This window comes from Ranitomeya variabilis, chromosome 2 (assembly GCF_051348905.1).
Source record: "Ranitomeya variabilis isolate aRanVar5 chromosome 2, aRanVar5.hap1, whole genome shotgun sequence".
NCBI lineage: Eukaryota > Metazoa > Chordata > Amphibia > Anura > Dendrobatidae > Ranitomeya > Ranitomeya variabilis.
Window position 1 is genome coordinate 553,611,896 of NC_135233.1, and position 18,541 is coordinate 553,630,436.

Here is an 18,541-nt window from a genome sequence, read left to right on the forward strand (position 1 = left end):
ATCTGGCTGGGGCTGCAGGGCACAAGCCAGCAGAAAAGCTCCTCTATCTACTTCTATATAGTGTTTGCAATCAATCTAGCTGGATACGAATGGAACCACACTAATAGGAGAAATCAGGAAAAATGAGCAGCACTAATGCAAAAAAGGACAATGTATGAGGCAATGACGCAAACTGAGCGGACTACAACCGGAGGTGGCTGCAAAAAACACTACAGCGTGAGCTGCACTCACACACAGAGACCTCGCAGACAGCCATGAACAGCGCTGCAAGGCAAAAGAAAGCTTCTCACACAGCGGTTGCTAAAGTAGCCTGGGTAAAGCACAATAAAGCAAATCGCTAGCTCAAACTGTCCCTCAGAGTCAGATCAGCAGCGTCCTGTCCCTAAGTAAATTCACAGCAAACTGAACCCAAAATGGCGGCAGCGGCTTTCATAGTGCATCATGACAACATTTCAGCAGCCAATCACAGACATGCCATTAGTTAACATGTCTAACATGCATAACAGGATGTGCCCACACTTCTTAGGATTCCTCATTGGCAGAATAAAATCAAACTGGCTCATTGCATTATGGGAACTTCCGATACCAGTATTCGATATTCTAAAAGTATCGGCACTCAGCATCAGAACTCCGATACCGCGAATATCGGTTGATACCCGATATTTCAGTATCGAAATGCTCAACACTATTTATGATGCTATTAAGGACTTATAATGAATTATGGTGACACAGACAGGGGCTAAGGCTACCTTCACACTAGTGTCTAGTGTTTTGCCTACGTCGCAATGCGTCGTTTAGGAGAAAAAATGCATCCTGCAAAGTTGTCTGCAGGATGCGTTTTTTCCCCATAGACTTACATCAGCGACGCATTGCGACCTATGGCCACACGTCGCATCCATCGTGCGACGGATGCGTCGTGTTTTGGCGGACCGTCGACACAAAAAAAGTTCAATGTAACTTTTTTTGCGCATCGAGTCCGCCATTTTCGACCGCGCATGCGGCCGAAACTCCGCCCCCTCCTCCCCGGACATAACAATGGGGCAGCGGATGCATTGTAAAACTGCATCCGCTGCCCACGTTGTGCTACTTTAACACACTGTCCGTCGGTACATCGGGCCGACGGTTTGTGACGGCCCGTACCGACGGACTAGTGTGAAAGTAGCCTAAGGCTATATGCACACGTTGAAGATTTGCAGGACAAAATTCTGCTGCATATCCTAATGTAGAAAATCTTATAAAATGCGCACTCAACGATTTAATGCCTGGTGCTGGCTGGATTGGGATCAGGATCTGTTCCTCAGAGCATATGGTTAACAGCCACACTCATAAAGGTTGTTTCAAAATATATGCTTTATTCTTCTGCAAAAAGTTAACCACAGTGGTAAATAACAATACAGTGAAGAAAAGAAAAATATTTTTTAAAGCAATTTCTTTATAACATTTGACCTGAGCCCGGGTCTTTCTCAAACTCTCAAGTGTAAGCAGAGGTGGAGATGGACCGATACCTTGTAAATTGCATAAATCTTTAACCTCTTCACCCCCGGAGCTTTTTCCGTTTTTTCGTTTTCGTTTTTCGCTCCCCTCCTTCCCAAAGCCATAACTTTTTTATTTTTCCGTCAATATGGCCATGTGAGGGCTTATTTTTTGCGGGACGAGATGTAATTTTGAACGATACCATTGGTTTTACCATGCCGTGTAACAGAAAACGGGAAAAAAATTCCAAGTGTGATGAAATTGCAAAAAAAGTGCAATCTCACACTTGTTTTTTGTTTGGCTTTTTTGCTAGGTTCACCAAATGCTAAAACTAACCTGCCATTTTGATTCTCCAGGTCATTACGAGTTCATAGACACCTAACATGTCTAGGTTATTTTTATCTAAGTGGTGAAAAAAAATTCCAAAGTTTGCTAAAGAAAAAAAAAATGCGCGATTTTTCGATACCCGTAGCGTCTCCAATTTTCGTGATCTGGGGTCAGGTGAGGGCTTATTTTTTGCGTTCCAAGCTGACATTTTTAATGATACCATTTTGGTGCAGATACGTTCTTTTAATCGCCCGTTATTGCATTTTAATGCAATGTTGCGGCGACCAAAAAAACGTAATTTTGGCGTTTTGATTTTTTTTCTCGCCACGCCATTTAGCGGTCAGGTTAATCCTTTGTTTTTATTGATAGATCAGGCGATTCTGAACGTGACGATACCAAATATATGTAGGTTTGATTTTTTTTTTTAATTATTTTATTTTGATTGGGGCGAAAGGGGGTGATTTGAACTTTTATATATTTTTTATTTTTTATATATTTTTAAAAATTTTTTGGCATGCTTAAATAGCCTCCATAGGAGGCTAGAAGCATGCATAACTCGATCGCCTCTGCTACATAGAGGTGAAGTACAGATCACCTCTATGTAGCAGAAATACAGGTGTACTTTGAACGCCGACCACAGGGTGGCGCTCAAAGCAATCGGCCATCAACAACCATAGAGGTCTCAAGGAGACCTCTGGTTGTTATGGCAATGCACCGATGACCCCCGATCATGTGACGGGGGTCAGCGGTGCGAGCACCTCCGGCCGCGCGGCCGGGAGAGCTAGTTAAATGCGGCTGTCAGCGCTTGACGGCGACATTTAACTAGTTAATGGGCGGGGGCGGATCGCAATTCCGCTCGCACTCATTGCGCGCACATGTCAGCTGTACAAAACAGCTGACATGTCGCGGCTTTGAGGTGTGCTCACCACCGGAGCCCACCTCAAAGCAGGGGAACTGCCAGCTGACGTACTATTCCGTCAGCTGGCAGAAAGGGGTTAATTAGGCAGACATTCATATTTAATATATTGGTGGTAGTGGCCAGCCTGGTGGCATCAATGGAGACAGTGACATCAGGCCATTTCTGTGGTATGGGGAGCGTCCACTGTGGTGGAGGCTCCCCATACCACAATATATACAGTGTACTCACTTATTATGTATATCACCATCCTCAGTTACATAGTTTCCTCTTTTATTATGTATAACACCGTCCTTTATTACATACCATCAGTAACGTAGCTACCGGGGGGGCAGAGGGGGCCATCGCCCTGGGCCCGGTGCTCTGAGGGGGCCCACGCGGAGCTACGCTACTGCGGCAGTTACCTTCTGCGGCAGAGCAGGAAGAATCGATCTCCCTGCTCTGCTGCCGGCCGCTGTGGGGCCCCTGAGCAGGCGGGTGGGGCCGGTGCCAGCAGTGGGCCCCTCGCCTGTCATTGCAGAGTCAGCTGTACCGGCATTTAGCCGATACAGCTGACCGCAATGATGAGGGAAGGAGCGCTGCGTTGCCTGTCTGACGTCGGCGACGCTGACAGGGGCGAGATGACGTCACTACCCGGCGCCCGCTGTCAGGAGACAAGCGGGAGCTCAGAGCAGCGCAGGAAAAAGGAAGAAGAGAGGTGAGTATTTATTTATTTTTTTAAGGGGTGCTGCCTTATAATGCAGGATCTGCCTATGGGGGTCTACCTAATCCTACAGGGTCTGCCTGTGGGGGGTCTGCCTTATACTACAGGGTCTGCCTATGGGGGGTCTGCCTAATACTACAGGGTCTGCCTGTGGGGGTCTGCCTTATACTACAGGATCTGCCTGTGGGGGGGTCTGCCTACAGGGTCTGCCTATGGGGAGTCTGCCTAATGCTACAGGGTCTGCCTATGGGGGGTCTGCCTAATACTCTACCAGGTAAGTAAGAAGAAAATCCAGAGTGCCTACAGGGTTAAATCTTAGAAAAGAGATGATGTTGCACTATTAATATCTTATTATTGTTTTTGCATTTTGTGTTTTGTTTTTTTTTTCTTCTCTTTCAGGTTGGTAATTACACTTAGCTGTGCGGTATTCTTGAAATGTGCACATAAATTGTGTTTAATGATTTTGGTGTTTTTTAACTATCTTAAGGTCACATGTTCTAGATATCCAATGGGATTTGTTAAGGCAGAGTTAATTATTTTCATTGCTATTCACCTGTTAAATTTGTTTTTATATGACTTGCTGGGCTATTCAAGTTTATGCTGTGGACAAAGTGCACCATGCGTGCTCGAAACGCGTTTAGCTAACTTATGGCTTCTTTTCTGGAATAGTTGTGCAGCTATTTGTAAGCAGCTTTTTCCGAATTTTAAATATGTGGAAATAAATTTGATGACTTTTTACTCCGGAGCTGGATTTTCTTCTTACTTACCTGGCAGAGGACGTTGGGCGGTGGCGTTTTCCTTGCTCGGATGTTTCTGTGGACTTTCATGGATTTGCTGATTGGGGTGAGCTGAAATACAACTTTTTTTACTGTCTGCCTTATACTACAGGGTCTGCCTATGAAGGTCTGCCTAATGCTACAGGGTCTGCGTATGTGGGGTCTGCCTAATACTACAGGGTCTGCCTAATACTACAGGGTCTGCCTATTGGGGGTCTGCCTTATACTACAGGGTCTGCCTATGGGGGGTCTGCCTTATACTACAGGGTCTGCCTATGGGGGTTGCTGTCTTATACTACAGGATCTGCCTATGGGGGTACTGTCTTATACTACAGGGTGTGCTTATAGGGGTGCTGCCTTACAGTACAGGGTCTGCCTATGGGGGTTCTGCCTTATAGTACAGGGTCTGCCTATGGGGGTGCTGCCTTATAGTACAGGGTCTGCTTATGGGGGTGCTGCCTTATAGTACAGGGTCTGCCTATGGGGGTGCTGCCTTATAGTACAGTGCCTGCCTATGGGGGTGCTACCTTATACTACAGGGTCTGCCTATAGGGGTGCTGCTTTATACTACAGGGTCTGCCTGTGGGGTGCTACCTTATACGTAATGGTCTGCCTATGGGGTGCTGTTGTGAAATTGGATTTTGGGCTCCCCCGGTGGCCACTGGTGGAATTGAACTGGTGTGCATCTTCCCCTCTGTTCACCTGTTTCCATCAGGATGTGGGAGTCGCTATTTAACCTTGCTCCTCTGTCACTTCCATGCCGGTCAACATTGTAATCAGAAGCCTTTCTGTGCATGTTCCTGCTGCTAGACTACTACCAGCTAAGTTGGACTTTAGTCCTCGTTTGTTTTTGCATTTTGTTCTAGTTCACAGCTGTAGTTTCGTTTCAGTGTCTGGAAAGCTCTTGTGATCTGAAATTGCCACTCTGATGTTATGAGTTAATACTAGAGTCTTAAAGTAATTTCAGGATGGTATTTTGATAGGGTTTTCAGCTGACCATGAAAGTGCCCTTTCTGTCTTCCTGCTATCTAGTAAGCGGACCTCAATTTTGCTAAACCTATTTTCATACTACGTTTGTCATTTCATCTAAAATCACCGCCAATATATGTGGGGGCCTCTGTCTGCCTATCGGGGAAATTTCTCTAGAGGTGAGCCAGGACTATATTTTCCTCTGCCAGGATTAGTTAGTCCTCCGGCCGGCGCTGGGCGTCTAGGGATAAAAAAACGTAGGCAACGCTACCCGGCTACTGTTAGTTGTGCGGCAGGTTTAGTTCATGGTCAGTTTAGTTTCCATCCTTCCAAGAGCTAGTACTTATGTTTGCGGGGCTATGTTCTCTTGCCATTGAGAACCATAACAGTTTGACCGGCCAAAAAAGGGTTAAATTAATTGACAGAGAAAGGAGAGAAAAGAGAAGTCTGCTGAAGATTTTTTTTTTTTCCCTTCCCTTCAGTTCTGAGTGTGCTTGTAATTGAATCTCTTGCAAGTCTGCCTATATTGCAGCCTTTCTCTCTCTCTCTCTCCTTCTAATCCTGGAATGGCTCTGTGTTCACCTGTTTAAAATGGATATTCAGAGTTTAGCTGCAGGTTTGAATAATCTCACCACGAAAGTTCAAAATTTACAAGATTTTGTTGTTCATGTTCCTATGTCTGAACCTAGAATTCCTTTGCCTGAATTTTTCTCGGGGAATAGATCTTGCTTTCAAAATTTCAAAAATAATTGCAAGTTGTTTTTGTCCCTGAAATCTCGCTCTGCTGGAGATCCTGCTCAGCAGGTCAGGATTGTGATTTCCTTGCTCCGGGGCGACCCTCAGGATTGGGCTTTTGCATTGGCTCCAGGGGATCCTGCGTTGCTCAATGTGGATGCGTTTTTTCTGGCCTTGGGGTTGCTTTATGAGGAACCTCAGTTAGAGCTTCAGGCGGAAAAGGCCTTGATGTCCCTATCTCAGGGGCAAGACGAAGCTGAAATATACTGCCAGAAATTCCGTAAATGGGCTGTGCTTACTCAGTGGAATGAGTGCGCCCTGGCGGCGAATTTCAGAGAGGGTCTCTCTGATGCCATTAAGGATGTTATGGTGGGGTTCCCTGTGCCTGCGGGTCTGAATGAGTCCATGACAATGGCTATCCAGATCGATAGGCGTCTGCGGGAGCGCAAACCTGTGCACCATTTGGCGGTGTCTACTGAGAAGACGCCAGAGAATATGCAATGTGATAGAATTCTGTCCAGAAGTGAACGGCAGAATTTAAGACGAAAAAATGGGTTGTGCTTCTATTGCGGTGATTCAACTCATGTTATATCAGCATGCTCTAAGCGTACTAAGAAGCTTGATAAGTCTGTTTCAATTGGCACTTTACAGTCTAAGTTTATTCTATCTGTGACCCCGATTTGTTCTTTATCATCTATTACCGCGGATGCCTATGTCGACTCTGGCGCCGCTTTGAGTCTTATGGATTGGTCCTTTGCCAAATGCTGTGGGTATGATTTGGAGCCTCTTGAAACTCCTATACCCCTGAAGGGGATTGACTCCACCCCATTGGCTAGTAATAAACCACAATACTGGACACAAGTAACTATGCGGATTAATCCGGATCATCAGGAGATTATTCGCTTTCTTGTGCTGTATAACCTACATGATGTGTTGGTGCTTGGATTGCCATGGCTGCAATCTCATAACCCAGTCCTTGACTGGAAAGCTATGTCTGTGTTAAGCTGGGGATGTAAGGGGACGCATGGGGACGTACCTGTGGTTTCCATTTCATCATCTATTCCCTCTGAGATTCCTGAATTCTTGACTGAATATCGTGACGTTTTTGAAGAACCTAAGCTTGGTTCATTACCTCCGCACCGGGAGTGCGATTGTGCCATAGATTTGATTCCGGGTAGTAAATACCCTAAGGGTCGTTTATTTAATCTGTCTGTGCCTGAACATGCTGCTATGCGAGAATATATAAAGGAGTCCTTGGAAAAGGGACATATTCGTCCTTCGTCATCTCCCTTAGGAGCCGGTTTTTTCTTTGTGGCTAAGAAAGATGGCTCTTTAAGACCGTGTATTGATTATCGGCTTTTGAATAAAATCACGGTTAAATATCAATATCCGTTGCCACTGCTGACTGATTTGTTTGCTCGCATAAAGGGGGCCAAGTGGTTCTCTAAGATAGATCTCCGTGGGGCGTATAATTTGGTGCGAATTAAGCAGGGGGATGAGTGGAAGACCGCATTTAATACGCCCGAGGGCCACTTTGAGTATTTGGTGATGCCTTTTGGTCTTTCAAATGCCCCTTCAGTCTTTCAGTCCTTTATGCATGACATTTTCCGTGATTATTTGGATAAATTTATGATTGTGTATCTGGATGATATTTTGATTTTTTCGGATGACTGGGACTCTCATGTCCAGCAGGTCAGGAGGGTTTTTCAGGTTTTGCGGTCTAATTCCTTGTGTGTGAAGGGTTCTAAGTGCGTTTTTGGGGTACAAAAGATTTCCTTTTTGGGATATATTTTTTCCCCCTCTTCCATCGAGATGGATCCTGTCAAGGTTCAGGCTATTTGTGATTGGACGCAACCCTCTTCTCTTAAGAGTCTTCAGAAATTTTTGGGCTTTGCTAACTTTTATCGTCGATTTATTGCTGGTTTTTCTGATGTTGTTAAACCATTGACTGATTTGACTAAGAAGGGTGCTGATGTTGCTGATTGGTCCCCTGCTGCTGTGGAGGCCTTTCGGGAGCTTAAGCGCCGCTTTTCTTCCGCCCCTGTGTTGCGTCAGCCTGATGTTGCTCTTCCTTTTCAGGTTGAGGTCGACGCTTCTGAAATCGGAGCTGGGGCAGTTTTGTCGCAGAGAAGTTCCGATTGTTCCGTGATGAGACCTTGTGCCTTTTTCTCGCGTAAATTTTCGCCCGCCGAGCGGAATTATGATGTTGGGAATCGGGAGCTTTTGGCCATGAAGTGGGCTTTTGAGGAGTGGCGTCATTGGCTTGAGGGGGCTAGACATCAGGTGGTGGTATTGACTGACCACAAAAATCTAATTTATCTTGAGTCCGCCAGACGCCTGAATCCTAGACAGGCGCGCTGGTCGTTGTTTTTCTCTCGGTTTAATTTTGTGGTGTCCTACCTGCCGGGTTCTAAGAATGTTAAGGCGGATGCCCTTTCTAGGAGTTTTGAGCCTGACTCCCCTGGTAACTCTGAACCTACAGGTATCCTTAAGGATGGAGTGATATTGTCTGCCGTTTCTCCAGACCTGCGGCGGGCCTTGCAGGAGTTTCAGGCGGATAGACCTGATCGTTGCCCACCTGGTAGACTGTTTGTTCCTGATGATTGGACCAGTAAAGTCATTTCTGAGGTTCATTCTTCTGCGTTGACAGGTCATCCTGGAATCTTTGGTACCAGGGATTTGGTGGCAAGGTCCTTCTGGTGGCCTTCCCTGTCTCGAGATGTGCGAGGCTTTGTGCAGTCTTGTGACGTTTGTGCTCGGGCCAAGCCTTGTTGTTCTCGGGCTAGTGGATTGTTGTTGCCCTTGCCTATCCCGAAGAGGCCCTGGACGCACATCTCTATGGATTTTATTTCGGATCTTCCTGTTTCTCAGAAGATGTCTGTCATCTGGGTGGTGTGTGACCGTTTCTCTAAGATGGTCCATTTGGTTCCCCTGCCTAAGTTGCCTTCTTCTTCCGAGTTGGTTCCTCTGTTTTTTCAAAATGTGGTCCGTTTGCATGGTATTCCGGAGAATATCGTTTCTGACAGAGGAACCCAATTCGTGTCTAGATTTTGGCGAGCATTCTGTGCTAGGATGGGCATAGATTTGTCTTTCTCGTCTGCTTTCCATCCTCAGACTAATGGCCAGACCGAGCGGACGAATCAGACCTTGGAGACATATTTGAGGTGTTTTGTGTCTGCAGATCAGGATGATTGGGTTGCTTTTTTGCCTTTAGCGGAGTTTGCCCTCAATAATCGGGCCAGCTCTGCCACCTTGGTGTCTCCTTTTTTCTGTAATTCGGGGTTTCATCCTCGATTTTCTTCTGGTCAGGTGGAATCTTCGGATTGTCCTGGAGTGGATGCTGTGGTGGAGAGGTTGCATCAGATTTGGGGGCAGGTAGTGGACAATTTGAAGTTGTCCCAGGAGAAGACTCAGCTTTTTGCCAACCGCCGGCGTCGGGTTGGTCCTCGGCTTTGTGTTGGGGACTTGGTGTGGTTGTCTTCTCGTTTTGTCCCTATGAGGGTTTCTTCTCCTAAGTTTAAGCCTCGGTTCATCGGCCCGTACAAGATATTGGAGATTCTTAACCCTGTGTCCTTCCGTTTGGACCTCCCTGCATCTTTTTCTATTCATAATGTTTTTCATCGGTCATTGTTGCGCAGGTATGAGGTACCGGTTGTGCCTTCCGTTGAGCCTCCTGCTCCGGTGTTGGTTGAGGGCGAGTTGGAGTACGTTGTGGAAAAAATCTTGGACTCCCGTGTTTCCAGACGGAAACTCCAGTATCTGGTCAAATGGAAGGGATACGGTCAGGAGGATAATTCTTGGGTGACTGCCTCTGATGTTCATGCCTCCGATCTGGTCCGTGCCTTTCATAGGGCTCATCCTGATCGCCCTGGTGGTTCTGGTGAGGGTTCGGTGCCCCCTCCTTGAGGGGGGGGTACTGTTGTGAAATTGGATTTTGGGCTCCCCCGGTGGCCACTGGTGGAATTGAACTGGTGTGCATCTTCCCCTCTGTTCACCTGTTTCCATCAGGATGTGGGAGTCGCTATTTAACCTTGCTCCTCTGTCACTTCCATGCCGGTCAACATTGTAATCAGAAGCCTTTCTGTGCATGTTCCTGCTGCTAGACTACTCCCAGCTAAGTTGGACTTTAGTCCTCGTTTGTTTTTGCATTTTGTTCTAGTTCACAGCTGTAGTTTCGTTTCAGTGTCTGGAAAGCTCTTGTGATCTGAAATTGCCACTCTGATGTTATGAGTTAATACTAGAGTCTTAAAGTAATTTCAGGATGGTATTTTGATAGGGTTTTCAGCTGACCATGAAAGTGCCCTTTCTGTCTTCCTGCTATCTAGTAAGCGGACCTCAATTTTGCTAAACCTATTTTCATACTACGTTTGTCATTTCATCTAAAATCACCGCCAATATATGTGGGGGCCTCTGTCTGCCTATCGGGGAAATTTCTCTAGAGGTGAGCCAGGACTATATTTTCCTCTGCCAGGATTAGTTAGTCCTCCGGCCGGCGCTTGGCGTCTAGGGATAAAAAAACGTAGGCAACGCTACCCGGCTACTGTTAGTTGTGCGGCAGGTTTAGTTCATGGTCAGTTTAGTTTCCATCCTTCCAAGAGCTAGTACTTATGTTTGCGGGGCTATGTTCTCTTGCCATTGAGAACCATAACAGGGTGCTGCCTTATACTACAGAGTCTGCCTATGGGGAGTGCATTATACAAAATACAGTAGGCCTATGGGGAGTGCATTATACTATATTGAGGACTATCTGGTGCATTATACTATATTGAGGACTATCTGGTGCATTATACTATGTTGAGGACTATCTGGTGCATTATACTATAAAGAGGCTATCTAGAGGGGCATACAGTGTGGGGATTACAGTGTTGGAGCCATCAAACAGTTTGGAGGCTACTAAGGGGTCAGTATACTGTGTGTGTGGTACTATACAGTGAAGGAGCATTATACTGTGTATAAGGGAGCTATACAGGGGGCAGACTCGGGACATTATTAAATGTAAAGTCGGCACTTATTGTTATAGGGGAACTCAGGTTACTGTGACTGTCAAAGGAGCACACATGGCAATATTACTTTCTAGGGGACAAAATATGGGCACTGTTTTCTAGGGCACTTGTGCCCAGCATTACTATATTATATTATTTAGAGGGCACAGAGAACCAGCTGCAGTAATAGTGACACATACAGCAGCAGCAGCAGCTCAGTATTGGGGTATCAGATGCAGTTTTAGGGTCACATACGGCAGCAGCAGCTCAGTGGTGGGGTATCAGGGGCAGTAATAGGGACACATATGGCAGCAGTGGCTCAGTATTGGGGTATCAGGTGCAGTAATAGGGACACATATGGCAGCAGCGGCTCAGTATTGGGGTATCAGGGACAGTAATAGGGACACATATGGCAGCAGCGGCTCAGAATTGGGGTATCAGGTGCAGTAATAGGGACACATATGGCAGCAGAGGCTCAGTATTGGGGTATTAGGTGCAGTAATAGGGACACATATGGCAGCAGCAGCTCAGTATTGGGGTATAAGGTGCAGTAATAAGGACACATACGGCAGCAGTGGCTCAGTATTGGGGTATCAGGTGCAGTAATAGGGACACATATGGCAGCAGCGGCTCAGTATTGGGGTATCAGGGGCAGTAATAGGGACATGCAGCGCCCCAGAGACCTGGTCGTTGCAGTAACGTCGCTCTGCCGCTAAGGGGAGTGATGGTACGTCTGATTGCACTAAAAGAGTTCACCTGTCCAGGTATCACAGTCACACATTACACTTCACACTCTGGCCACCAGGGGGAGCAAAAGGTTCTATGTATTAGGACACTCCTCACACTCTGGTAAAACTGGGGGTTGGATAGGAAGTTAGAAAGAAGCTGACTGGGTTTTGCCCAGGTAACATCTAGTGAGAGGAGAGCGTTACTTGGGAAGATTCAGGGGGATCACTGTCAGGGGTGGGATCCTGACAGAGGCCTAGCAAAGGACAGATCGTTACGGAGCCGTGCCTGCACCTCATTGCGGCGGCATCTTAAGAAAGGACACGAAGCGAAGGATATTGTGGAGAAGTGAGAAACGAGATCACAGCACAAAGGCAATAGAACCAGTAGGAGTTGTGCCCCGAGATCAGCAACATCCTACTGAGGCGCATAGCTGGCGGCCGGAACACCGAGGAAGTAATTGACTCTACGCATTACTTTGAACTACGGCAGGGCAGTTAACTTTAGGTTGGCTGTCTCACCTTTTACACCTAATGAAGACAACGGAGGCAATTGTGGGAGAGGGGCGTCTCTAGGGTCCCTATAAAATAACTCCAGGCCTACCCCGCCATACGGGTGCGTCCTATCCATATCATCTGGGGAACGGAGAGAAAGAACAGAAACATACACGACAGTTGTGAGGACTATCCCTTGGTGCTCAGCAGGGAATACTACAACACCCAGGCGCTAGTAGGTAGGCTACTGATTTCCACCTGCAAAGGGAACTCTGGATGTGCCTTTGGACTGGCCGGTCTCAGCCAGCCCTGTTAACAGTGCTCTGGATTGCAGATGCTGAAGCCTTCAGTAAAGAGGTAAAGAGACTGCAACCCTGTGTCCTCGTTATTTACTGTGACCTACACCATCACCTACATCTTTAATTGGGCGCCCCTTAGCAGGGCCACGGACCGGGTCAGGCCACCGTGACATCCCCAGAACCGAGAGACCCGGTACCGAGTACCCCGCTGCCCTGCGCTTGGGGGGCGCTCCAAACTTGGCGTCACAAACAGGATCTACTTAAGCCTGAGGAATCAGGTCATGTGTGCCTTGGAACTGTGATTGAATTGTGCTTGAATCGTGATTTATTGCAAAGACTGTGCATTGCTATTTGCCGCCAAAAATTCCTGCCAAAACCGCCGCCATTACAGCTCCACAAGGAGCGCAGGAGAAGAAGAAGGGCGTGGATTTGTGGGCGTGGACAGACTGAAGAGCGCGAAGAACCATGGCCGCCCAGTCTAAATATTTCTGTATCCTGAGGACGTGTCCATCAGCAGCCAAGGTACGCCTCCTAATTCTCTATGGTGGGCAGAGTCTGAAGAAACAAAACTATGACTCAGAAGGAACGGAGCCGGCGACCAGAGGATACCTCCAACAAAGAATGGCCCCGCACAGACCCCCGTCACCGGAGGACTATTCCGACATGCCACCGCTGGAGAGCCTGGACCCCTGGGAGCTGCCGATGGAGGGTCCGCTGCCTGTGTCGACACCAGCCCTGGCGCCTTCCTCAGAGACGTGGAGTGGCACCAGAGGAGCCGCCTTAAGCGCAGGTACCCGGTGCCGCGGCTACCCGGAGGACCATTGTTGTGAATTCCGTTCTCGAACTCCCTCCTGTGGTCATGAATGGTACTTCGGCGAGTTCTGTCCATGGACTCCCTCTGGTGGCTGTGAGTGGAACTGCTGGTTCTGAGGTTGCTTCCTCAGCTGCCCTCATTTGCGGCTAGGCTGGTTTCTCTATTTAACTCCACTCAGATCGTTACTCCATGCCAGCTGTCAATGTATCTGTACTGGTTCAGATCTCTCTCGGATCTTTCTGATGACCTGTCTACTCCAGCAGAAGCTAAGTCCCTGCTAGTTCATTTGTTGTTCATTGTGTACTGAATATATTTCTTAGTACTTGCTAAGTTCTAGTCCAGCTTGCTAAACATGATATTGCTTTGCTAGCTGGAAGCTCTGTGTTGCAGAGTGGCACCTCCGCACCGTGAGTCGGTGCGGGGGTCTTTTTGCACACTCTGCGTGGCTTTTTGTAGATTTTTGTGCTGACCGCATAGATCCCTTTCCTAACCTCAGTCTATTTAGTAAGTCTGGCCTCCTTTGCTGAAACCTGTTTCATCCCTGTGTTTGTGACTTTCCTCTTAACTCACAGTTAATATATGTGGGGGGCTGCCTTTACCTTTGGGGAATTTCTCTGAGGCAAGGAAAGGCTTATTTTCCTATCTTTAGGGGTAGTTAGCTCTTAGGCTGTGAAGAGGCGTCTAGGGAGAGTTAGGTACGCTCCACAGCTATTTCTAGTGTGTGTGTTATAGGATTAGGATTGCGGTCAGCAGAGTTCCCACTTCCCAGAGCTTGTCCTGTCTTTTAGCTTAAAGGGAACCTGTCACCACGTTTTTGGAAGATGGGATAAAAATAGCGTTAAATAGGGGCAGAGGTGGGCGTTACATTAGTGTGTGTGTTATGCGTTTATTACCCACCTAAGTTGCCGAAATAACTTTGCAAAGTCTCCGTTTTCGCCTGTCAATCAGGCTGGTCAGGTCGCATGGGCGTTGTCTTTCCCCAGATTTGGCGTAGTTTTCCGTTGGTGGCGTAGTGGTGTGCGCATGCCCAAAGTCCGGAATCCTCTTCCAGGGGATTTAAAATAGCGCGGTGTTCGTTATTGCATTGGTGATCGGTGGGCGCGGCCATCTTCCTTTGGCCGCGCGTGCGCAGAAGCGGCGCTCTGCTGGCCGCGGCTTCAGGAAAATGGCCGCCGCGATATCCATCTGCGCACGCGCGGCATCCCGCGGCCATTTTCCTGAAGCCGCGGCCAGCAGAGCGCCGCTTCTGCGCACGCGCGGCCAAAGGAAGATGGCCGCGCCCACCGATCACCAATGCAATAACGAACACCGCGCTATTTTAAATCCCCTGGAAGAGGATTCCGGACTTTGGGCATGCGCACACCACTACGCCACCAACGGAAAACTACGCCAAATCTGGGTGAAGACACCACGCCCATGTGACCTGACCAGCCTGATTGACAGGCGAAAACGGAGACTTTGCAAAGTTATTTCGGCAACTTAGGTGGGTAATAAACGCATAACACACACACTAATGTAACGCCCACCTCTGCCCCTATTTAACGCTATTTTTATCCCATCTTCCAAAAACGTGGTGACAGGTTCCCTTTAACCATCAGGTCATTCCAGGTGCACCTAACCACCAGGTCCATAACAGTACAGCTGGCCCACAAAGTGTTAATGCATCTCAATAGAGGGATAAGAGAAGTTCTGAGACAATTTTTTTTTCTCTGCAGTGTGTTTTGTCTTTCTTTTTTCCTTAACCTCTGGGTGGTTCAGGACTCAGGTGTAGATATGGACATTCAAGGTCTGTCCTCTTGTGTTGATCAACTCACTGCAAGGGTACAAAACATTCAAGATTATGTAGTTCAGAATCCTATGTTAGAGCCTAGAATTCCAATTCCTGATTTGATTTCTGGGGATAGATCTAAATTTCTGAATTTCAAAAATAATTGTAGACTGTTTCTTGCTTTGAAACCCCGCTCCTCTGGTGACCCCATTCAGCAAGTAAAAATCATTATTTCTTTGTTACGTGGCGACCCTCAAGACTGGGCATTCTCCCTTGCGCCAGGAGATCCTGCATTGCTTAATGTAGATGTGTTTTTTCTGGCGCTTGGATTGCTTTATGACGAACCTAACTCTGTGGATCAGGCAGAGAAAATCTTGCTGGCTTTGTGTCAGGGTCAGGATGAAGCGGAGGTATATTGCCAGAAGTTTAGAAAGTGGTCTGTGCTTACTCAATGGAATGAGTGTGCCCTTGCAGCAATTTTCAGAAAAGGTCTTTCTGAAGCCCTTAAGGATGTTATGGTGGGGTTTCCCACGCCTGCTGGTCTGAATGAATCAATGTCTTTGGCCATTCAGATCGATCGGCGCTTGCGTGAACGCAAGGTTGTGCGCCATTTGGTGGTATCCTCTGAGCAGAGGCCTGAGCCTATGCAATGTGATAGGACCTTGACCAGAGCTGAACGGCAAGAACACAGACGTCAGAATGGGCTGTGTTTTTACTGTGGTGACTCCACTCATGCTATCTCTGATTGTCCTAAGCGCACTAAGCGGTTCGCTAGGTCTGTCACCATTGGTACTGTACAGCCTAAATTTCTTTTGTCCGTTACTCTGATTTGCTCTTTGTCATCCTATTCTGTTATGGCATTTGTGGACTCAGGCGCTGCCCTGAATTTGATGGACTTGGAGTTTGCCAGGCGCTGTGGTTTTTTCTTGGAGCCCTTGCAGTATCCTATTCCATTAAGGGGAATTGATGCTACGCCTTTGTCCAAGAATAAACCTCAGTACTGGACTCAGTTGACCATGTGCATGGCTCCTGCACATCAGGAAGATATTCGCTTTTTGGTGTTGCATAATTTGCATGATGTGGTCGTGTTGGGATTTCCATGGCTACAGGTCCATAATCCAGTATTGGATTGGAAATCGATGTCTGTGTCCAGTTGGGGTTGTCAAGGGGTACATGGTGACGTTCCGTTATTGTCAATTTCTCCTTCTACTCCTTCTGAAGTCCCTGAGTTTTTGTCGGATTACCGAGATGTATTTGATGAGCCCAAATCCAGTGCCCTACCTGCTCATAGGGATTGTGATTGTGCTATTAATTTGATTCCTGGTAGTAAATTTCCTAAGGGACGGCTTTTCAATTTATGGGATCAGGATCTGTTCCTCAGAGCATATGGTTAACAGCCACACTCATAAAGGTTGTTTCAAAATATATGCTTTATTCTTCTGCAAAAAGTTAACCACAGTGGTAAATTACAATACAGTGAAGAAAAGAAAAATATTTTTTAAAGCGATTTCTTTATAACATTTGACCTGAGCCCGGGTCTTTCTCAAATTCTCAAGTGTAAGCAGAGGTGGAGATGGACCGATACCTTGTAAATTGCATAAATCTTTAACCTCTTCACCCCCGGAGCTTTTTCCGTTTTTTCATTTTCGTTTTTCACTCCCCTCCTTCCCAAAGCCATAACTTTTTTATTTTTCCGTCAATATGGCCATATGAGGGCTTATTTTTTGAGAGACGAGATGTCATTTTGAACGATACCATTGGTTTTACCATGCCGTGTAACAGAAAATGGGAAAAAAATTCCAAGTGTGATAAAATTGCAAAAAAAGTGCAATCTCACACTTGTTTTTTGTTTGGCTTTTTTGCTAGGTTCACCAAATGCTAAAACTAACCTGCCATTATGATTCTCCAGGTCATTACGAGTTCATAGACACCTAACATGTCGAGGTTATTTTTATCTAAGTGGTGAAAAAAAATTCCAAAGTTTGCTAAAGAAAAAAAAAATGCGCGATTTTTCGATACCCGTAGCGTCTCCAATTTTCGTGATCTGGGGTCAGGTGAGGGCTTATTTTTGGCGTTCCAAGCTGACATTTTTAATGATACCATTTTGGTGCAGATACGTTCTTTTAATCGCCCGTTATTGCATTTTAATGCAATGTTGCGGCGACCAAAAAAACGTAATTTTGGCGTTTTGATTTTTTTTCTCGCCACGCCATTTAGAGGTCAGGTTAATCCTTTGTTTTTATTGATAGATCTGGCGATTCTGAACGTGACGATACCAAATATATGTAGGTTTGATTTTTTTTTTTCATTATTTTATTTTGATTGGGGCGAAAGGGGGTGATTTGAACTTTTATATATTTTTTATTTTTTTTATATTTTTAAACACTTTTTTTAAATTTTTTTGGCATGCTTCAATAGCCTCCATAGGAGGCTAGAAGCATGCACAACTCGATCGCCTCTGCTACATAGAGGTGAAGTACAGATCACCTCTATGTAGCAGAAATACAGGTGTACTTTGAACGCCGACCACAGGGTGGCGCTCAAAGCAATCGGCCATCAACAACCATAGAGGTCTCAAGGAGACCTCTGGTTGTTATGGCAATGCACCGATGACCCCCGATCATGTGACGGGGGTCAGCGGTGCGAGCACCTCCGGCCGCGCGGCCGGGAGAGCTAGTTAAATGCGGCTGTCAGCGCTTGACGGCGACATTTAACTAGTTAATGGGCGGGGGCGGATCGCAATTCCGCTCGCACTCATTGCGCGCACATGTCAGCTGTACAAAACAGCTGACATGTCGCGGCTTTGAGGTGTGCTCACCACCGGAGCCCACCTCAAAGCAGGGGAACTGCCAGCTGACGTACTATTCCGTCAGCTGGCAGAAAGGGGTTAATTAGGCAGACATTCATATTTAATATATTGGTGGTAGTGGCCAGCCTGGTGGCATCAATGGAGACAGTGACATCAGGCCATTTCTGTGGTATGGGGAGCGTCCACTGTGGTGGAGGCTCCCCATACCACAATATATACAGTGTACTCACTTATTATGTATATCACCATCCTCAGTTACATAGTTTCCTCTTTTATTATGTATAACACCGTCCTTTATTACATACCATCAGTAACGTAGCTACCGGGGGGGCAGAGGGGGCCATCGGTGCACCATTTTTTGCTCGAAACGCGTTTAGCTAACTTATGGCTTCTTTTCTGGAATATTTGTGCAGCTATTTGTAAGCAGCTTTTTCCGAATTTTAAATATGTGGAAATAAATTTTATGACTTTTTACTCCGGAGCTGGATTTTCTTCTTACTTACCTGGCAGAGGACGTTGGGCGGTGGCGTTTTCCTTGCTCGGATGTTTCTGTGGACTTTCATGGATTTGCTGATTGGGGTGAGCTGAAATACAACTTTTTTTACTGTCTGCCTTATACTACAGGGTCTGCCTATGAAGGTCTGCCTAATGCTACAGGGTCTGCTTATGGGGGGTCTGCCTTATACTACAGGGTCTGCCTATGGGGGTTGCTGTCTTATACTACAGGATCTGCCTATGGGGGTACTGTCT